Below are 23,776 nucleotides of genomic sequence, written 5' to 3' on the forward strand. Positions count from 1 at the left end.
GCTTGATCAATTGGAAATGGGATGTATAATCAATAAAGATTACTGTGGTTTTTAAGCTGGAAGGCAGGGAAGGGGAAAAAATCTGATACAATGGAGTACTGATCAGGGCCATGTACTAAAAGGTAATTTTCAGCTCTTGTCAAAGGAAATTTACCTCTTCAAAATGTAAAATTTCTCAGCCCAAACTTATCTATAAACAGGACTCGTGCTGTTAATTTGTTTTAGGCTATTAAAAAACCAAGCTTGACATCTAAAAAGAAAGACTAAAAAGAAAGACTAAGTTAACTTAGGTGTCCTCATTATCTTTACATATGGTTAGAATGCATGAAATACAATTTTTAAATCCACAGACACACCCATTCATTCTTGTGCTTTTCGGACCTGGAGCACTGGAAAACATCATAGCAGAAAGTACCCAATACAAGGTCCTTGGGCCTATAAAACAAAATACATACACTTAATAGTAAGAGATTTTAGAGATATTTAAAAATTACCTAGCAGCATAAGCCATTTCGACATTCATAATAATGTTTTAGTAATAAACTTATAGAGAGCTTAGTCCTATCCTAGAGTTTTCTCACAACTCTAACTTTTGGAGGTAAAGATTAGGTCTCATGTTTTTATAAACACTTTCATTCACATTGAGCGCAATGGTATATACAGTCTACAATTCTTATCTATCAAAATAACACTCATTATTGAAGCTGCAAAGCAAATAACACAGGCAGATGAACACAGTTAATAAACATACAAATAAGAGAGTAACTTTAAAACACAGGGCTATTACTCTGAAAAACAGTATGGAGGTTTCTCAAAAAATTAAAAATAGAACTACCCTACCACCTAGCAATTGCACCAGGAGGTATTTATCCAAAAATACAGGAGTGCTTTTTTCGAAGGGGCACACGCACCCCAATGTTTATAGCAGCACTGTTGACACTAGCCAAAGTATGGAAAGAGCCCAAATGTCCATCACCAGATGAATGGATAAAGAAGATGTGGTACATATAGATACGATGAAATATTACTCGGTGATCAAAAAGAATGAAATCTTGCCATTTGCAACAGTGTGGATAGAGCTAGAGTATATTAGTTAAGTGAAATAAGCCAGAGGAAGACAAATATCATATGATTTCACTCATACGTGGAATTTAAGAAACCAAACAGATGAACATAAGGGAAGGGAAACAAAAATAACACAGAAACAGGAAGGGGGACAAACCATAAAAGACTCTTAAATACAGAGAACAAAATGAGGGTTGCTGAAGGGCTTGGGGTGGGGGGATGGGCTAAATGGGCAAAGGGCATTAAAGAGGAAACTTGTCGGGATGAGCACTGAGGGTTATATATAAGTGATGAATCACTAAATTCTATTCCTGAAATCATTATTACATTATATGTTAACTGACTTGGATGTAAATTTAAAAATAAATAAGTAAATAATAAATAAATAAAATTGTAAAAAAAAAAACAAACAAACAAAACACAGGGCTATCAGATAAAATACAAGATGCCCAGAGAGAAAATTGAATTTCAGGGAGATCAAATTTCACAAGAAAAGGATTTTTTAAAAAATCTACAGTAAAATTCATTTGTTAACACAACTGTAATTTAAGATATATATATATATATATATATATATATATATATATATATATAACTGCCTTAAGGATTTAACACAACAGATGAAAAAAATATACTTTATATTATTCAAGACAAATTGAATTGACTATAGGTTCTTGCTGTTAGACACTGAACTGACTAGAAATAACCCAAAAGGTGAGTTGGTTATATGTGACTAAAGAATCTCTCTCTTATTTTTTCACAGCAGGTATTCTCACAAATTTCTACTATTCCTCTCTCAATAGTCTAAGACCTTAAGCATTCAAAACTTCTTCTTTGATTCACTGGTCAATTTTTTATCCCATTACTGAAAAGCTGCCATGTAAGAGAAATATTAGAGCCACTGCACAGGAAAAGGACCAGCCTGCCACCTTCCTAGTCCAGCAGACATAAAAGGGAGAAGCAATAACATGTGTCCCCTGGTGTGATGAAATACCAAGGATAAACATCACCTACGGTAAAATCAAGTTAAACATTTTTGAGAAGTTAAATATTTCCTGTGTAAAGGGAATACAAGAGCTAAAAATGAACAAACTAAAAGTGGAACATTTTGCAGGTCTGGCCTCTCCAGTTATACAATTAAATAATAATGATAGGAATGTGCCAGATTAAAAGAGATTTAAGGAACACCACAGTCAGATGCATATCCTGGAGAGAACACAAGTTTTAGAGAAACCAGCTATAAAGAAAGGCATTACACAGCAAGTGAAGAAGTTTCAGTCATGTACTGGGTGGGATCTCAATCTTATGCTTTCTACAGTTATCTAATGATAACACACACACACACACACACACACACGAAGTAATGTTGTAGAGGGTCGCCTAGGTGGCTCAATCAGTTAAGCGTCTGACCCTTGATTTCGGCTCCGGTCGTGATCTCACAGTTCGTGAGTTTGAGCCCGCACTGGGCTCTGCACTGATGGTATGGAGCCTGCTTGGGATTCTCTCTCTCCTTCTTTCTCTCTGCCCATCCCCTGCTCGGGCTCTCTCTCTCTCTCTCTCTCTCTCTCTCAAAATAAATAAACATTAAAAAAAAATGTTTTTAATTTAAAAACGGTAACGTTCTGGAGGCACATCCCAGAAAGAAAACGTGTCTGATAACAGATGTTCATGAAGAATTATATTAATTGTCCCTTAAATTATGATATTTCATAAAAGTATGTTAAAAATCCCCAACATTCTAGAACTTCACTAGTGCAATGATCTTTTCTTTCTTCTGCTTCTGAATTAATCTTTAATGATGAATCATATGGCATATGGAAAGCAAGACCAGTGGAAATCTCCCCATCAGTATCTGGTGGGGGGAGCTGGTGGGTGTAGAAAGGGAAACCTTAAGAGATGATAATGTATCAGTTATTTAGAAGGAACCTGATCTGGCATCCACTTTGCCAGTTAACTCTGATGCTAGGAAACACCCTTTACTCTGCATATGTTGAAGCTAAAGGCTTCTGCTGTGGATCCTAGTTAATAATTTAATCTAAAACCATTGCTACCATCTGCTCGGGCAATTTCAAAACGTCTGCTACCATTGTGACGAGTTTAGTCAAGCCACAACATTCACGTGGCAAGTGCTGAACAAATGAAAGGCGAGGCAGACAGAAAACATGCTATGACAAAAAGAAACCCCAATCAAAAGTCTAAAACACAAAGGGAGCTCTGCTGACACAGCAGGCCAAGTTCAACCCTGCCCGCAGAGATGGAAGGATGCAATGTCTCTCTAATGCGGGGCAGGGGACAATCTGGAGACTGTCCCGAGATAATGGGCACGAGGCGGGGCTGACAGCGGACAGCTCTGTGAGGGGAATGGGTCCTGAGGTTGGAAGAAATGGTGAGCGGGGTTATGGCAAGGGCAAGTTGAAAGGGGGAGATTTCCTATTTTCCTAGGCAGAGCTGAAGACAGTCTCAAAAGGCATCCAATCCACCGTTTTTTATTACACAAAACAAGTGACCCGCAGTACGTGCATCACAGAGCCATCCAGCACCCCCGTGAATCCTCCTTTGTGTGCTCGAGTCGTTAGGACACCAGGCTCTCTCTGCCCTCACTGGGAGTAGGCTGGTGGGGCAGGGTTCCAACTGTCCACACTCATCTCTGCCCCCATGCCTTCGCACCTGTCATTCTTCCACCTGGGATGCTCCATCCCTGACTGATCCACTTGGCATGCCCTGGTTGTTTTTCCTTAAGACACATTCCTTGACAGAGCTTTAGTAACTCTTTAGTTCAAAAATACAGGCCATGTTCCTTCGAGTATAACTTCCTCAAAAGTGAACTACATCTGTCTCGCAGAAAGAACGAATGATTTCCTTAACTCTAAGCCTCTCATGCTTGTGCCAATTATTCTTCATGACATGTTGTAGAGCTCTAATCCATCCACCCACCTAGGAATGATTCATCTCATTCATTCTGCTCAGCCTATATGAGGAATATAAAGTCTCATTCAGGAGAAAAATAATGTACATGAGTTAGAGCTACATATCAATTAGTCCAATTCTAAAGTTAACTCACTTTGCCTTTCCTAATTCAATCATTCAAAACACAGAATGCTTATTAGGGGTGTACCATGCCTTACAGAAGAGGATAATTTTCTGTGCTATTTAAATTTGCCATAATTATATCCTTTTGTAATAAAAATAACTTAAAAGGAAATGAACCTTAAATTTGAAAAGAAAAAAAAAATCAATTCAACCTTCCTTTTAAAATCTTCAGGGAAGAAAGAAAAACAAAATCTCATCGCGGCCTGAAAAGCCAAAGAATAATGAATGTGATGATCTGAGAGATCTAATTTAAGAGCCACGTGATGAGCTGAAGTGCTTTATACTCTGGGCTCTCTTGCACCTCTAAAATTGGACAATATTAAGGATTCACTGATTGATGGTATTACAAAACTTACAAGAAATCTGTACTTGGGAATTTTCTACTTAGAAAAAGAACTGAGCAAAGGGCACATCCTCATCAAGACTACATGTGGGGTGGGACTGGGTGGGGGTGGGGGGGGGACAGCTGACAAAATAAAGTAGAAGGTCGCCACCTACAGGCGGATGCTGTAAACTAACGAAACACTGGTACAGGACAATGACTCCTCTGCTACGGTCTCTTGACAGAAAAGCTTGGAAGAAACGGCTCTAATTTAACAAGTCTCAAAAGACCGTTCTCATCTTCCTCCACCAAAGGAAGACCCCTACTCTATAATCTCTGTGAATTTTCTTAAACTACCTCACATCTGCAACCAAACGCAGCTTAAGGAAACACCCCTGAATTATGTAAAACATTTTTTATTGATTTTTTTTTAATGTTTATCTTTATTTTTGAGACAGAGACAGAGCATGAGCAGGGGAGCAGCAGAGAGAGAGGGAGACACAGAATCCGAAGCAGGCTCCAGGCTCTGAGCTGTCAGCGCAGAGCCTGACATGGGGCTCGAACCCACGAACTGTGAGATCATGACCTGAGCCGAAGTCAAACGCTTAACCACTGAGCCACCCAGGTGCCCCGAAAGTGTTTTCATGTAGGGAGAAAATGATTCTGAAGCCGTATTCCCCACAAACACACAAAACATGCTTTATTTAAAATGACTGAAGGAAAATGATTACTTATCATCACTTAAACTAATCACAGTGAATGATCAATAAATAGAAAGACTTAAAGCATCATTTGAAGGCATTGTTTTGTAAGCAACGGAACAACCTCACAAACTGTTCAGTTTTTCTTTTCTCTGCTTCCTGTGATCTCTTGTATTGTTTCCCATATGGTTAAGATGAGCGCTACAATTAATAAACTGGTGTGACCAACTGCTTTTGTTAAGAGGCCAGCTGGTTCACACGCAAAATGATAATTAGACAAATTAAGACAGCCCGCTCTGCTTTGCTGATGAACTGACAGCAGCACTAGTTAAAATGTCTAAACTGTCTTTGGCTTTCTAGTCATCGCAAAGGTTGACCTAGGTGAAGATAACATTTGTCTCATTAGGGTTGGCTTAAAAAAAAAAAAAAAAAAAAGAAGAATTACACAGTCTGAAACTATTGGATAGACAGCAGCAGCATTCTTCAGAGAAACCCTAGCTCCTTATTAAGCGTGAGTGCTATGAGGATTCTGTAATTATGCTGGAGGGGTCACAGCAGGAGCAAAGGAAGGTCAGCCAGGCATAAAATGATGTTCCGAATTAGTCTGGAGGGTACAGAACTTTCATTAAAGTCAAGCAGTCAGAGACTTTTGAAAGGAATAAAACCTTTCCTGTGAGCTCAATGTTTCATACTCTTTCCCTGATTTTTTTTCTTTGCAATGGAGGGAGATAAGAATTATTTTTGATAACTGAACAGCAAATGGGAGCAAGACGCAAGGGTGAAGACATCAATCATTGCAGGGGGACATATGTTCAGTAGCTCTACGTTCTAGTAACCTAATACGTCTAAAGCAAGGAGTTCACAATGGAGATTCTGAACTGACGCCACAGAAGTGCCCCCATGCTTGCTGGCATTTCCCGGAACCAGAGGGCAATACAATTAGGGCACAGCTGGAAGGAAGGGAGGCGTGTTGATTGCACGGCCCACATAATTAGGCCCACACAGAATTTGAGAAAAATCAAATGGTAATCAAAGCAAGAATGCTGGTGCTAGATAATGGCTGGCCACTGACTTTGTTAAAATGATAGGCTTAGCTCCTCCCCAGCAGTATCACGAGGGCTCAAGACAGCAGACACAAAAAAATGGAATTCGTCACATCTTAGCAAGTAAAATATTAGGAAGGGTTAAGACGAGCAGTTTCCCTCATGGACCTAACTAACAACAGTTTCAACGTGCAGTCAAAAATAGGAAGCTTGGAATTGTAAAGACAGGTGCAGATAGTTCCTATTTCAGTGCACTGTATTTTGTCGTTGTTGTTTGTATCGCTAAGGGGAAAAGGTGAAGGGAGTAGAAATCACCATAACGATTTTGACCCACAATAAAGACACAAAAACAAGTATTATCCCCGAACCAGGTAAAAAGAAAAGCGAGACAGATATTCGGGGAGAAAATGAAGCAGATAGGTTCTTATAACGCAACTTATTTTCCCAAACCTCGGTCAAATTGTACAGCAGCTCTCAGAAGAGTCAGCCCAACCTGTTTGTATCACCTTATCTGAAACACCCGTCTCTTTGTGAGTAGCAGTCCACACAAATCATTACATGATACAACAAGTTCAAATGAAGCTCCCGCTTTTCATTAGCAAACCACGTTTGATTGCATAAACATTGAGGCTCTCGCAGGCGGTCCTAAAACACCTGCACTTGTCTTGACATTTATGCACAACGGAATGGAATTATTTTATTCTAACTACTTTCTGAAGAGAAATACTCACCAACTGTACCCCACTGGATAGAGGAATCGGGCACAGACTCCAGAGGATATATTACGTTCATTATCAAAACAAATCCCAGAGCATCTATGGAGAGTTCATGCCAGCAGGATGTCCCGGGTTGAAATAGGACAAAATTCACTCTGTTGTTCGGTAACCTCCCTCCTTCCTCTTGTCAGTACAATCACAACTGCCCACCAACAACGGTAACTCTATTCCGAACTTTCCAGCTTCACTTAAATTGTGTTTGCTACCACCACTCTCCCTTGCTCCCCCCCATCCCAAAATCGCCTCTGCTTTCTGCAGCTGCTGAATGCCACAAATAGCTTCTTGTATAATTTGACTTAGAATGCACCCCAAACTAGACATGTTGAATGGCAATGTGAATGCTTCATTCAGAGAGAACTAAAATGTGTAGAATGCCCTAAAAACATCACAGTGGTAAAGAGGATCATTTGGGAGTCTTGGGGCAGAGAACTGCTTTCAGCAGTAGCCTGCAAATTCTTCTCAGGTCTATGCAAATGGCAAGAGAAGGGTTGCAGAAGATTCCCACAGGGATCAAAGGATTAGCTAATTTCCCTGGGTCTGCCCTGTCTGGATGGGGTTTCCCTAAAGTTGCCTCCATTCTCCACACACATTTTTCTTCCTCCTCTCCTAATAAAATGCACTTACTCTAAATCTATTCATGCTCTAGCATCAATGATCCATTCTTAGGTTAATTTTTGAGACTGTTTGCCTTAATGCCTTGTGTGTTCCACACACGGCAAGCCCCGTCTCTGATATTTTTGTGGGGCTAGAGCCAAATCCAAGCAGTTCACTTTGCAAAGTCAGTTACTCCACAAGCTGATATAACAGGACAGCATGTAACAAGAGGGCACCTGGCTGGCTCAGCCGGAAGAGCGTGTGATTCTTGGTCTTGGGGTCATGAGTTTGAGCCCCATGTTGGGTGTAGAGATTACTTAAAAATAAAATCTTAAAAAAAAAAAAGTGACAACACATAATATTCACGGGTGCATTCAAAGAAAGAGGAAAAGCATCCATCTTTATGAAATGGATGAGGGAGGAAAAAAGCCAGGAACTTAAAAAGCATCTATCCTACAGAGCTGCAACAGCCTAACCTCTATGAAAACTTCCCTTAGGAAATAGCTTGCAAATAACAAAATAAAAACTTCTGTACAGATAATGGCTATTTTCACTTCACAGATGTAAGTTGTTTTTTGAAAAGCTTGCCTGTATGTTGAAATTGGAATTTATTTTCCCGAATACCAAGTATATTGGCAATCAAATGATTGCGGGAGCTGGAGGTCAGGGAGAGGTAAGAGTTCAAGGACAACTCTTTTGGTTGCTAGGTAAAAATGGGAGCCAGAAGGATGAGGAGATTGCCTTTTACCCGCTCTCTTCCCATCATCCTCTGGGTCTCAGATTAACTGACATTTCCTTGGGAAAAGAAACCTTTCCTCACCCTCTGACTCTGTCTACACCTCCTATTAATCACCCTGATCAAGACCCCTGCTTTTCTTATTGCACTACCACTTGTTTTCGTACAGTTGTTTGTTTAGTGACTACACGTGCCACTAGACACATGATCTAGACACAAGATCCAGAGGCCGTGGCTCTCTGGATTCACAAGGCCTGGGGGCTGAGCACCAGATCCGATACGCAGTAGGCACACAAGTATTGTTTTATTAAAGGAATGAATTATAGAAGGAAAAAGCTTCAACAAAACGAGATCCAGAGAATTTAGCTTTCTTCTGTGGTATTAAAGAACAACTAATGTTAAAGTCTCACAGTATTGGTGGACAGCTTTAACTAGACACAAAAGTTAATTTCAAAAAAAAAAAAAAAAACCACTTCATTCATTTCCAGCCTCGACTTGCTCATTAAAGACACTATACACCAAGCACAGTACTAGGCCCTGGTGAAACCCAGATGAAGACAACCTTCTCTTACAAAGTCTCCCTTGACCTTTTTGTCTCCCATGCCTTCTCCCCAGAAGAGTCATTACCCACTCCTTTGTGGCTTTATCCCTCCCTAATTTTACTTATCTATCTCCTCTACTAGGACCTTCGTTCCTTGAGGTTGGGAACCGGGCCTTTGTTGGTTTTGGAGACACCAGTTAAGTTTGTTGATTGAAGAGCAAAATGAATGAATAAGCAACCTATTCCTTATCTGTTAGGAATTCCATCGGATAAAGACTGATAAAATCAAATGATAATAAGACACATTTTCAAAGAAGAGGGTGCCCTCTAATGGGAACTAGAAGGAAATAATATCAGAGAAAATGAGGAAACACGACATAGCAGGTGGATGAGTGAGAGTTTGCTAGATGCAGAAGGATATGAAACACATTCCAACTAAACAAAAGAGCACGAGCAAAGGAACTGAGTCGTCTGTGTGTTGGGAATACTGAGTTACGTGTGTAACGGACGGTGCACATCGCCTGCACAGCCCCAAACCACCTTGTAGAATGCAGTGCATGTGAACGTCTAGCAGCTGAAAACCACATTTCCCAAACCCCCTTACACCTGGTTTACAAAGCTGGTCCAGCTGGTGAATTTGACTGAGGACATCAGTCCACACTGCTGCTGCTTTGGCTATTTCTGCTGCTAAGTCTGACTGTGGGGGCATTTTGGTAGGAGTGGTAACTGACGTCTCAGTGCCCAATCACTACTTTTGTGGGGATGGGAGGCAGAGCGGGTGGCATTCATCTGCTAGTAAGGTATACAGCTGAGGCAGTGTGGTCTTGGAGTCAAACACTGGGTGCCAGCTTCCTGACTGCAGTAGAGATAACGGCTCCCTTGGTAAGTCAGTTCTGAGATGGTGTCTGGGGTGGGGGTGGGGGGGGTCGTTCCTGGGAGTTCAGCTTGGACCAGTTTCCTGAGCTTTTCCGACGATTGTATAAGTACCATACGCCCTGTGTTAAATCCGCTTCTGCTTACATTGTTGTCTGCAATTGAACCTGCCTGAGAGAACCTGCTGGCCCACTGGGATGACAAAGTGGTGCTCGTAGGGGTGGCGGTGGGAGATGCGGCTGGAAAAGTAAATCAGGACCGGTCCAGTTTTTGCGAGGCACCTTGCCTGTCAAGTCAAAGAGGTTAGATCTCAGTTGGTTAGGCTTAAATATCAAAAGTTTTCATAGAAGACGGTGGTCTGTGTTTCAGAAAAATTTTAGGGGCAAAGGAAAACTGAATCGAAAAGGTAGGCAAAAAGGTAGGCAAATGCTATAGATCCAGGGTGACCATGTTGATGAAAGAAGGAATGGGGGTAACTAGTCTGCCCTCTTTTTGGTAACCTTTGGCTGGGTCATCACACTTTCTGCCTCTCTTAAATGCTTTATCTACTCTAGCCAGACGCCAACGGCCCAGGGGTAGGATGCGTCCACCCGCTGACTTGAGTTAGCCTCTCCCCTTACCGGTCTCTCTTTTGATTTCATAATGTTGGGCAATTTGGGGTGAATACTTTAGTTCCTGATTATTTGATACATAGACTGATTTTCTCCTAAGCGTAGAATTTGCATAAACAATATGGTCATGATAAAAGCCCATAACTGAAAAGTCACATATTCTCGGGACGTATTTTTTAAATGCTGACTTTCCCCCAACCTTAGTTACACAGAACTGAAGTACTCCGTAAATTCTGATAAAGAACACACAAGAACACCTAACCACAACCAGTATTAAGGGGAAGAGCATCCGATAACTGAAACAGGACAGCCCACACCTTGTTAAAGTGCCTATGAAGGCAGTGTCAGAATACTCAGATGGGAGCAACAGAACGTACTCATTATATTAAGCAAAAAGAATTGACTAAGAGATATTAAGGAGCTTCCGGAATCTCCCGGAGGGCCAGAGGATGAGGAGTTGACATGCCGCACTGCCAAAACTGTCACAGTGAAACACTGCTGTTGCTGCCACCTGCTGTCACTGCTGATCCTGTGCAAGTCTGGATGCGAAGTGTCCAGAGAAGCCAATGCCTCAAGAGCAAGAGGCCGATGCTGCTAGTAGGCTTACAAGTCGATGCAAACAACCTATACAGCTACTGCCTAATTTTCGTACCGCATCCATATTCAATACTGGTGGACAGAGCCTTTGTCACATACCTGCACTCTAGCTGCAAGGGAGTCTGGGAGTAAAGGCATCTGCTTAGCTACCATGATAGGAGGGGTCGGGCCAGACAGGGATTTGGGTGAGCCAAGACAGAACCTGCTGCAGGATTCCCAGCCACGTTCTTCAGGAAGAACAAGCTGTAATATCATCCAAACTCAATTGGGATTTGTAGTCTCTTAGCTCAGTTTTGATTCAAATCCAGAAATATGGCTATTAACACCAGAACTCCCGGAGTCAGAAGCTGAAACGGAGAATTCTTTTATTCAGATTGCACTGGTGGTCCCCAAGAACTCAAGTAGTATTCCACACCATCAGCTGTTGAGTAGAAAAACTCAACACAGTCCAGAATTGGGTTTCTTCCCATGGGCTCCCTTTCTTGAGAACTTAAAAAAAAAAAAAAAAAAAAAAAAAAAAAAAGAATCACAGTTGTTTTTTTTTAAAGACATGCTCAAATTCATGTCATATATGAAAAATAATGCCAAATAGGTGAGGTGTAAGATTCACAGCAATGATTTTCAGGAAACTAGAAGAGTCCATGGGTTGTTGCAATCTGACTTTACAAATTAAAAGAAAAAAATCAGCGAAGTCACTTTTGCAACTACCTTATGTACTTAAAGTTGGAAAAAAAAATAATAGAAGTTTGGCCTTACTTCCCCACTATGTGGGAGTTCTTATGGACAAGACAGTGAGTAATCTAGGCAATGACATAGTAACTTCAATATTTATACTTCTAAAATGCCACTGAAGAATAAAACGCTCTACAAGTAAGCATCTATTGAGAAAATATGACTTTTCTGAACAGCACTGCACAAATAGACCCTCTGTGAATCAGGCAGAATAAAAATGCTTTCCCATGTATTTGGGGATATCTTCAACAGTAGTTTTTTCAAAGTATAATCCGTGGTAATAATTTAATAGAAAGCAAATCTTCAAAAGAAACTATTCGGCTATTCAATTTTTCTTTTGATAAAGTGAAGACCTTCAACTTTTATCAAGAAACAATGGCAATCAAATGGAATTTCTATGGATCTCATTAATTGCAAATATTTATTTCTTCATAAACACCCCGATATTATAATAAAAGCATGAAATATTAATGTTCCTATCCAGTTTTTTAAAAAAATCAGAGAGCTATCATCCTGGATAGAGAAAGTAATTTGCTCCCATCTCAATACATGAATAATTTAATTTTGCAAGGCGAATGGGACATTTGTCTAAGATGTCTTTCCTGTTGTCTATGATACATAGACCCCCATCAGAAGATCAGAAGGGGGGCAGGGGAAAATTCTGTAAGCGATCTTTGAAAACAAGCAGTGTGTGCATGTTGTTCTCTGTGGTAGCTTTTCTTTGTGCTTCAGAAAGGACTTTCCTCCACACGTAGCTGGGGGTTTTGAGAAGGGAAGCGAGAGAAAGATCTAGAACACAGTGGCAGTATTTCCCATTCCCTCCATTTCAGGAATTGGATAGGGTTGATTAGTAATGCTTTTCTTCACACATATATTGCTGACATTTTCTATCTTAAAAAAAAAAAAAAATTCAGCATCATGTCTACCTATGACATCGCCTGAGTGAAAAGTTGGCCACGTCCACCTCGAGTTTGACTTTATGCCACACACGCACGAACTTCAATCAGATCTCTCTTTGACCACTGTGTGGAGAACAGATTGTGTATGGGCAAGTAGAATTAGGAAGCTATTGCCATGAACTATGCAAGAAATGATGGCAGCTTGAACATCTTTAAAGGGAGAAATGGGTGGATTTGAAATCAATTTTGGAGGCAGAACAGAAAGACTGGATGTGAGGCAGAAAGAAAAGGAGGGATCAAAGAGAACACTTTCTCTCAAAGGTGCCTGGATGGAGGCTGGTGATGCCATTTACTGAGAAGGGGAACCCCGGCGGAGGAATGGTTGGAGAGGAAAGGAATCCAGACATGGCATGTGGAAATCTCACACGGGCAGTCGCATGAGGCTCAAAAGAGAGGCCAGTGCTGGAGATCAAAACCACTTGGAAATGAGCATACAGAAGGTACTTCAAGCCACCGAATGACAACATTTAGGGAAAGGAGGCAGGCACACAAGAGAACAGAAGATTGAACCCGATGGCTCTTCCTTAGAAAAAGAGGAGGAGAATCCACTCCAGGAGCTAGAAGTGGCTGAAGTAGTTTCTTGAATTCAGGAGAAGAAGTACTTTTGAGGGGCGTGGGAAATGCAGTAGGCAACTCCACAGAATATGCTAATAAGGCAAAGACAGAACCCTGAGCACTGCATCTGGTTACGTGGAAGTTTTAATGTCCCTGAAGAGAACGCACAGTGCATCGGAGGGCCAGAAGTCCAGATTCTGGTGTAGGAAAAAGTGACGAGGGAGTAGGGAAGCGGGCAGATCGGAGGCAGACCACGTGTTTGATTACTAAGTTTTGCTCTGAAGACAGAAAAACAGGTGGGCACTGAAGGATACGCAAGGTCAAGTAATGTCAAGAACTGAAATAAGTCCTTAGGATTTCCTTTTTCAAAAAATGTTTGCTTCGTTTTTCTTCAAGTTCTCTTATTTGTTTCCGAGTGCACAAGCCACGGCAGAGCCTTTTTTTAGATTCACATTATGAAACAAGATTCAACAATCTGGGTTAATGAATGACAATAATCTTCAAGCAGAAAGGCTGGGAATTATTCTCTGAATTAATGAGTTTCATTAATGGGAAAAAGAAACGACCTCCATCCTCCCCAACGTGCACACCCTTTCATGACTTTTTTTTTAAATTTTTTTTTTTAACGTTTATTTATTTTTGAGACAGAGAGAGACAGAGCATGAACAGGGAGGGTCAGAGAGAGGGAGACACAGAATCTGAAACAGGCTCCAGGCTCTGAGCAGTCAGCACAGAGCCCAACGCAGGGCTTGAACTCACGGACCGTGAGATCATGACCTGAGCCGAAGTCGGCCGCTTAACCGACTGAGCCACCCAGGCACCCCTAAAGAGAGGAATTCTTGATTGGCTTATGGATTGGTAATCATGAATATGAAGTACTAGTACAGAGAAGTAATTTCGAGTATGAAATCTTTTCCAAGGAGGTAAGAATGGAAAGCCCAAGCCTGTGTCTAAGCTGTAGGTCAAGCCTGGTGCCAAATGGCAAGATTGTTCCATATGTTAAAAGCACAGAACAGTCTTTAGGGAAACAAAAGAAAAATAATAGCTAGAAGCAAATGGTGCTTACTCCGGGCTGAGCATTTCATGCACAGTATCTCATTTAACACACATCGCAGCCCTCGAGGGCTGGAGCTTTTATTTATCCCCATTTTTCAAGTTGAGGAAATAGTGGCTCCGAAAGAAGCTAGGTGATTTTCAAAAGCCATTAGCGTGCCAAGTGGCGGGTCAAGAATTCAAACCAGGTCTGGGATGCTGAAGGCTTCCTCCTACCTACTCACCATGTAATAGGACCTCTGGGAATAGCTAAGGCAGGAACAAGCACTTTGCGAAGCAGACAGAGGGCTGAGCCCCACACGGACTTAACCGAAGCAGGAAAACTAAAAGCTAAAATTAAGCCTGGGCTTTCAGTCAACTTTTTATGGGGTACAGAAAAGTGCGCAAAATAGAAGCGTGCCACAAAGCGAACGCCCATGTGACCAGTACCCAGATCAAGATGTAGAGGACGCCCAGTTGCCAGAACTCTGTTCATGCTCTTGTCATCGCTACCCCCACCGCCCCAAAGTGACGCCACCCTCACACAATCACCATAGACTACTCTCGCCTGGTTTTGAATTTTGTAGGAGTAGAATCATACTTTCTGTGTTTAGCCTAGTTCACTCCACACTGTGTTTGTGAGATTCACCTGTGTGGTGCATGCAGGAGTCTGTTTATTCTTACGGCTGTACAGTGAACAGAACGCTGACTCCCTGCATTATTTACAGTCATTTCTTGTTATTTTGTTGTTTTTCTAGTTGGGGCTTTTATGAACGGTGCAGCTATGAACATTCTCATAGATGTCATTTGGTGAACACATTTCTACCTTTATGCTGGGCAGACTCCTAGAAGGGGAAGTTGCTGGTTTACGGGGAATGCATATATTCAGCTTTAGCAGACACTGCCAAAAAGTCTTCCAAAAAGGAAACACTAGAGTAATGATTTAATGGTTTTCTTCCCACGGTAAATGGGCTGCCAAGTGAAAACAGATTTTGAAATATTGAAGGATAGCATAAAAATTATCACAGGGCCACTCTTCAAATATCAGAAATAAACTAAAAAAGAGAGTCTTTCTGAAAATCATCTGAACGACGGAAGCCCTGATTGCCAAAGCTCCATTTAATTAAACGCTAAAGAGAAAATTGGTTGAAAGGGTCTTGAGGAAGGGTTGGTACATACAGCAACTGGGCTGCCTACAAATTATGCTGGAGACAAAAGTCTTCGGCCCAGGACAGCAATTGCTAGTTTGCACCCTGCTACGTGAGACCTGGAACCTTCATGTCTCTGGCTTGGGTGTTTCAAAACTGAAATGGTAAAATGGCACCAGTTGAACTCTAAGTTCTATTTTGGGCACAAAACAATGTGAAACAGATAGATAAAAGACAGAATGCTTCCGGCTTGTCAGAAACAGCAAGGACTCAGGCCTCTACACTCACTATATAATGCACCCAAAGCTAGAAGATATAAAATCACGGATACACTTTGGTTGCAAAGCAAAAGAAAACAAAAAGGTGAGCTGGGCTGATACATTAGGGCAGTTCTAAGGACTACTTAACTGTTGGAGAAATATTTGGGGATCTTATGAGGAAGTCTTTTAGAAAAAAAAAATTTTTTTTGAAAATATTTAGCCAAAATGATCCCAAGATTAAAAATAAATTTTAGGAGCACCTGGGTGGCTCAGGTGGTTAAGCATTCGACTTTGGCTCAGGTCATGATCTCACAGTTTGTGAGTTCAAGCCCCACACCGGGCTCTGCACGGACAGGACAAAGCCTGCCTCAGATACTTGGTCTCCCTCTCTCTGCCCCTCCACCACTCATTTTCTCTCCCTCCCTCCCTCCGTCCCTCTCTCTCTCTCTCTCTCTCTCTCTCAAAAATAAATAAACATATATTTAAAAAAATTGTAAAATGTGCTCTTGGGTTCCCAAGCCATAGTGTCAAAATATCGTATTTTGCCATATACAGCTCCCACTTCTTTTCCTTCTCATATATGCACTTCCCTCCTCTCTCTGTCACCTGAAACACCTAGGACATATGAAACTTGTTCCAGCAGATTGCCATTTTCCTCCCATTCTTATTATAAGGTTTTTCAATAACTACGTTCCTTTACACTGTTCCTCGAGTCAAGAGCTTTTCATTTTTTTGTCTAAAAATAAAAACATGTAGGTTTACTAATTTTCCTCTGCCTGCAGTTTTGGCTACATCCCATCAGTTTTGAAATTTAACTTTCTCTGTATCTGTATCTACTTTCTAAAGAACCTGCGTTTGTATTTCAATCTCCTCTTGTCTTTCTACTTTTCATCTGTAATACTAGTGAATTTGAACATACCCGACATATGGTCTTAAGTTGAATAAAATCCATCTTGATAGTTCTCCATAAGAAGTTTGTCTTTCTTGATACCTCTTTGAAGTTCCCCCAGCATCTATCCTGCCTCTTGGCACTCAGAGATACGCTTTAAAAGGTAACGCGCCCGGTCACGTGTGTAACTTTAGCTTGTCTTTGCTTTGCCGTGTTTAAGCAGGAAAAGCAAATTGAGCCAGCTGTATAAGCAGTACACAAATCTCGGTCTCCCCTCCTCTGTCTCCTCCTTTTTTATCCTATTGACATAGGAGGTCAAGACCAGCTCTGTGAGACGGCACCGGAGTTTGTGCAGATAAGGATTTCTTTCGCAGTTACATATTCTGGAAACTGAAGTCAAGTACAGAGGGAAACAACACCATGAAACACCAAAAACCATGTAGACATTTAGATGACTGCTCCAACTTTACTCACAAACAGCAGTGTGCAACTGCAGCAGGGAAAGAGAAAGTGGGGGGGGGGGGGGATGTCTTTTTTAAATCTGAAGTGACAAAAGAAGTTTATGAAGCTTATGAGGCTTGTGACACCATGAAAACAAATCCCCTCCTTTACATCCGTGAAGAGCAGCTGAATTTAGAGCTCCAGTTAAATGGCCAAGTCCGAGTGCAGCAGGATTACCAGCCCCCAGACATTTGCTGAGGGCATTTACATATGAAAAGTAGAAAGAAGTGCGTACCTATTAGGACCCTTACCAATCCACGTAGGAAACCAAAAACCCAAAGTGAAAAGATCCTGTTTGGCACTACGGTGGGACAAATACCAGGGAGACAGGCAGAGGCTGTGAGCATTCAGCACGCACACAGGACAGAAAGAAAAATGCCAGTTAACAGTGGGTTTAGCCAAGCTTCCGGGCAAAGCCTTACATCCATTATCCCACTTAAAAGTTCATGAAAATCTTATCAGTTAGGGAATTACCATTTGCATTTTAGAGACGAAAGGTCAGAGACCCAGAGAAGTTAAGTGACTTGCCCCACAGGCCCCACAGTTCCACAGGTGGAGCCAAAGTCATCAGTGATTAGAAAGCCCCAGACAAGAACCTGTGAATTAGAGGCCAGCTCCTTCTTATTATTTCTTCCTCCCATAATTCTTCCACTGCCGTACGCGGACCATTTTCCGATTCGCATTTTGTAATTTACCGGGGAACTGGCAAATTGCACCTCTCAGGCTCAGATGACAGGATTATGGGGAGAAAGCAAGTTATCTGGCATAATTAATTACAAGGCTTTGTAAGTCAATATAATTTCACATGATTACATGATAAGCCTAAAGATTTTGTTTCTATTTCCTTTCTAAAAATATATTCCTAACACTCCAAGAATAACTGGAGTAATAGAGAAGTAAAGGAGGACAGTAGAACAGCAAGAGCCAAAGGTTTCCACTCAGAAGGAAGAGATGTGAAATTATTTAGAAAAAGAAAGAAAAGAAAAAAAAGCGAAGCAGATCCAGGTTAACGATTGTGCCAAGTTTAATATCAAGGAAGAAAGGAAGTGCACGGTGACAATTCAGTAGCTGTTTAGTGGACAATTTGCTAGTAATGTTAGCCTGACCTTCCAACACTACCGTGTAATGAAATTGCTCTCAGACTAAGTACATGTTTCTTTGGGAAAAAAACCAAATATGCTAAGATGCCAAAGAGAGACTGGCTTAGAAAAGAAAATATAGACAATCTCTGCACGACGAAGTTAATGCACCGATCAAATAAAACTCATTCCCAAATTAAGGATTACAGCTCACATTCGTTACACCTATAAAATAACTAAAGCAAGCAAGAAAAAAAAACAAAACACTGTCAACTTTGTAAACTTCATCGGCAGCGGTGGCCCATCAAGTCAGTAGCCAGTCTTTTTAACTTTCATTCTTTGACTAGTCACTAAAAGAATTATTGATGAGCCTGTTATTTCATGTTTGAGAGGAATAAATGCATAATTCATGATTTTTCCTCTAGAAAGATGCAGGCAGTCATTACTTAATTCCTACAAAGGTGAGTGATTAAGTAGGGTTATTAGCTCTGTTAATTTCTGACTCTATCATCATCCTGTGCAGACTCAACTGTTCTAATATTTCAAGCCAACTCATACCAAGTCGACTGTTTTAATATTTCATACAAATAAATCCACCACATTGGCAAAGCACAGCCCAGACTTAACTTTTGCCTGTCCTGCATTTCACAACCAAAATAAATGGCTTTGAGAATTGCAACAAGAGGGGCGCCTGGGTGGCTCAGTTGGTTGAGTGTCCAACTTCAGTTGGAGGTTCACGAGTTCAAGCCCCACATCAAGCTCTGCACTAACAGCTCAGAGCCTGGACCTGCTTCGGATTCTGTGTCTCCCCCTCTCAGCCCCTTCCCTGATTACGCTCTCTCTCTCTCTCAAAAATAAACATTAAAAAAAAATTAGAATTCCAGTGAGAGTACAGTATTTCTTAAATGACATTGAATCAACTCCTCCATTTTTATTAACAAAAAAAGAGTATATTTCAAGGCTTGGAAGGGGGCCTTGACAAACAGAATGGCTCTCATAAAGGCAATATTAGAAAAACAGTACTAAAAAGAAGTAAACACCTCTGATGTCCTGCTTTTACACAACACTTGGAAAAACTGAGAATGAGCTTTTGATATTCTACTACCAAAAACAATCTTTATTCCTCTGATTTTTTTTAACTACTCCTGTACAAAGTCAGCATATAATAACGTATGATCAGTCTTGATTTTTCCACTGGAAGCCTTAGAAGTCGGAGACCCACTCAGGGGCATACCTTGAATCAACTATGATGCTCCGATGTTAGGGAAAGATCTTGGATCACCCCGAAATAAAGACACTTTACAGCTGTCGGAAAGGACATTCAATTCTAGTGTTTTCAAACTTGGTCCATTCAGTACTAAGGTCCACTGGAAATCAAGTCTTCCTGACAGAAAGGTCCCCACACCAAAAAGCTCCCGTGCTCCGGCACCATTTTTTGTTTTGTTGGTGTAGTAGTTTTCTACAGCTATTGTAACACATTACCATGACCTTGGCACCTTAACACAATACCCTTTTATTATCTCACAGTGTCCTTTGTCTAAGATTTCACAAGGCCTAGAGGCACCTGGGTGGCTCAGTCGGTTAAGTGTCTCTTGATTTTGGCTCAGGTCATGATCTCACGGGTTCGTGAGATCGAGCACTGCATTGGGCCCCATGCTAACAGCGTGGAGCCTGCTTGGGATTCTCTCTCTGCCCCTTCCCTGTGCGCACACGCTCTCTCTCTCTCTCTTTCTCTCTCTCAAAAATAAATAAACTTAAAAATATATGTATTTCACAAGGCCTAAGTCAAGGTGTTGACTGGCCTAGGCTCTTATTTGGACACCGTGGAAGAATACCTGCTTGACAGCTCATTCAGGTTGTTGGCAAAATTCAGTTCCTTCTCAAGGCTTCCTAGTGGCTCCCTTCATCTTCAAGCCAGCAACACGCGGACTCCTTCCCAAGCTTAGACTCCCCCTGACCTCGCCTTCACCAGCAGCTGGGAGAAAGCTCTGCCCTTAAAGGCTCCGATGATTACATTGGGCCCACCTGGATAATCCAGGCGATTCTCCCGTTAAGGCCACTGAGTGGTAACCTTAACTGCATCTGCAAAGTCTCTTTTTGCCATGCAGTGGAGCACATTGACAGGCATGGCACCAGGGGATGAAAGTCCTGGGGGGGCCAAAATTTTGCCCGTCAGCGTCGGCAGAGTGGAGTTTTCCATTATTTGGATGCCTCCATGCCAAAAGACTCAGACCATTTCACCTTGATAATCAGTTCTGGCTCAATCGCTGTTTCTGAGTGCTTTTCTCGAATGGGTTAATATTTTCAGTTTGCACCACTCTTCCAGGTGACGAATCCTCTATCCCTCGTCCTGAAGGCCTAGCTCTGGTCGAAAACATCCATGCCACTTCCTCTTACAGAGAATATTGTGGCGCTGCATCCCAAACACGGTTTTCCCGGGTAAATCCCAATTATTTTAGGATTTCTTGGCATCGTTGCTTCTCCTTCCGACGCACATCATCTTAACTGAAACTTTTTGTGCATTTCAACACCTGAGAAATTATTTATAGAGAACAGCTGGAATGAGGCACAGTACCCCAGGTGTGAACAGTTCATACCTTTATACATGGGCAGGGGAATGTTTCCTATTTTGTTTCTAATGCTAAGACAGATGATGCGCCAGAATTTTCCCCTCACATTTTTCAAACGTTTCAGTATTAATGAATTGATTCAACCAGCCAACATTTATGTGATTCTTGGCATCGAGGGCAAGGAAGAACGCACATTCCCTGCCTTACTGCCCAGCACGAGAAAACTGCTGTAGAAAACCAGCTTTGGAAGGTCCGCGTGGAGGACTTCTACAGGAGGGAATGTCTGAACGGGGTCCTGTTGGTCCAATCGAAATGTCAGGATGATGTACCAGGGGAGAAACAGAGATTCCTCCTAAGCAGACAATCCTGGCACATGCAGAGAAAGACGAACAAAAGTGGGAAATATGGGGGTGCCGGGGTGGCTCGGTTGGTTAAGCACCTGACTCTTGGTTTCATGATCTCACAGTTCGAGCCCCAAGTCAGGCTGTGTGCTGACAACACAGAGCCTGCTTGGGATTCTCTCTCTCCCTCTCTCTCTGCCTCTCCCCCACTCGCTCTCTGTCGGTCTGTCTCAAAAAAAGTGGTAAACATGGAAAGCGGAGTGGCTAGTGGGAACTGAAGCTGAAGAGGAGAATATGGAGGCGTTCTTTCATGAAGAGCTCATATACGTCATGTTAAGGACATCGACTTTAACCTAAAAACAATAACATGGTGAGGGGACTGAAGAGTGTTAACCAGAGAAGAAACCACATTCTGGAGAGAGTCTGGGTAGGTCCAGGGAATAAGTAGCTTAGAATCAGGGAGACGGGAGCCTGATAAGCCAGGAAAAGAATGCCCACTCCTGGGCAGCGCTGGCCCAGAAGACAGAGAGGACAGACGGGTTCCAGAGCACAGTAAAGCGGGAGGGTTGACAGAAGTGTGGGAGAATGGGAACAGGAGGAGACAGAGGACTGCCAGTTTCCCATGACATTCCAGGCGCCTTATCTCATCTGATTCCCACAGAATCACCCCAACAAGCAAGCAGGACGGTCACTTCTATGCATTAGGTGGCTCAGAGTGGTTCAGTGGCTTCCTCAGAGTCAGTAAATGATAGACTCAGGATCCGGAAATGCTCCCTGACTCCCAGGTTAAGAGTCTTTCTGCTTCACATGCAGAAATTTTAGTTATGGTTAAAAAACAACGGGACGCCTGGGTGGCTCAGTCGGTTAAGCGTCAGACTTCAGCTCAGGTCATGATCTCACGGTCCGTGAGTTCGAGCCCCGCGTCGGGCTCTGGGCTGACGGCTCAGAGCCTGGAGCCTGCTTCCGATTCTGTGTCTCCCTCTCTCTCTGCCCCTCCCCCGTTCATGCTCTGTCTCTCTCTGTCTCAAAAATAAAATAAACGTTAAAAAAAAAAAATTTTTTTTTAAATAAAAAAAAAAAAAAACAACATCAAGAAGGCTTCAGGCTCATATTCCTGAATGTGCATGTCAGTAAGATCTCAACTGGTCATTAAAATGATGGGTCTGTCATCTTCATTGTTTTTGAGCTGAAAAGACAACCTCTTCATCAAAGTTCTTGTAACTTTTAATAACCATAACAGTTCACAGAGATGAAGGAAAGGAATAAAGTCTCTAACGCAGCTAAGTGCTCAATCACTCAACAGATATTAATAGAGCACCTCTAGGCGTAGTCTGACATAAGGTCCTGAATAATAACCAGCTTGTTCTCATGCTACCTAGTCCAGAGAGAAAACTACAGTGACCAAATCGTATGCATATTTACAGAGAAAACGGGGAACAAAGGTTATGATGAAAGTGGAATGAACTGCATACAGGGGGCCCTAGGAAATAATCCAGTGCACCTGAAAAGTTACAACAAGGGATAAGAAGACCAAAGGACGTAAGATTCCAATGGAAATATTTCAGCAGATGTTTAAAAAAAAACAAAACCAAAAAAAAAAAAACAACAACAACAAAAAAAAACCCCAAAACCTCACATTTGGTCTAAGAGAAAAAAAAAATCCATACTTCTAAAGACTATTTTACCACTTTTCTTTTTTTGCCCAGGCTCAACTGCCCATTCACCAGACTATGCATTGGACTGGTGGTGTTTTTTGTTTTGTTTTGTTTTTGTTTTAAAGCTAAGTGGAAAGACACTGCTTGGATAAGGGTATGTTTCTCCTTGGTGAGTAAGTCCTCAATCCCTTGGTCAAGAGAAGTGCAAGCCCTTCAGGATGGGGCTTGAGCGAGACCAGCAGGACCCTGGCCACTTCCCTGAGTGACCCTGCCACTTCAAAGACCAAGAAGGCACCTGAAAAATGCATCCCTTCCCCCTTAACCACAATGTTTGAATTTCTAGAACTACGTTACCTTTCTCCTTTATTATCAGCTTCCCACTCTCACCAGCCATTAACGATTAAAATCGCTGCATGAGATTTTTCTATCCAGTTGTTACAGAAAATAAGACTCTGAAAGTTAAAAATCTTTCTTGCTCTGCTTATTGCCTACATGTTTTCAGCTGAATGTAGAAAAATACACTTTTGTATTTTAAGCGATCGTCCCAAATGCCCATTTATTTTCAGAGGGAGTGATGTCTAACGTCCTTTTCACCTGAACAAGGCTACATATTACATTTCATGCCTTTAATCCACAAATACTGATTGGAATTCCTTCTTGGTCAAGCTGATGTGCTGGGCCCTCCAGGAACGTAGAATCTAGCAGGGAAGTGAAAGCACCAATCACTACCACACACGTAAAGAGCAGTATGTGTCTCAAAGAACATGCAAATCGCACTCAATGAGGGGGTCAGACCTGCCCTCAGGTTTTATAATGCTGTGAAAGGAAAACATCCTGTACTTGTCATGAGAGGACTTTTCGCTATCCCTTATAACACACCAAAGCTCAGCAAAACAAATACCTGCAGAAGAAGAAAAACCACTTATTAAACATGTAAGTGAGCTTTCTAATTTGGATAGGCTCTCTACCAAAAAAGCCATGGGAATCAATGTTGCAAAATCCCAACCCAAACTTTATCAAATCTATTTAGTAAACACCAAAGGTACATCTCAGGCATTAAATCCACAGACTGAGGGGCGCCTGGGTGGCTCAGTCAGTTGAGCGTC

At 41.8% G+C, this 23,776-nt stretch overlaps 1 protein-coding gene across 3 annotated transcripts in view; it reads right to left on the bottom strand.

Annotated features, from left to right (window-relative positions):
• NHSL1 (NHS like 1) overlaps nt 1–23,776 on the bottom strand; it is a 132,328-nt gene that overhangs the window by 72,379 nt on the left and 36,173 nt on the right. The window lies entirely within an intron of this gene.

The sequence above is a fragment of the Panthera onca genome, chromosome B2 (assembly GCF_046562875.1).
Source record: "Panthera onca isolate mPanOnc1 chromosome B2, mPanOnc1 haplotype 2, whole genome shotgun sequence".
NCBI classification, from domain to species: Eukaryota; Metazoa; Chordata; class Mammalia; order Carnivora; family Felidae; genus Panthera; species Panthera onca.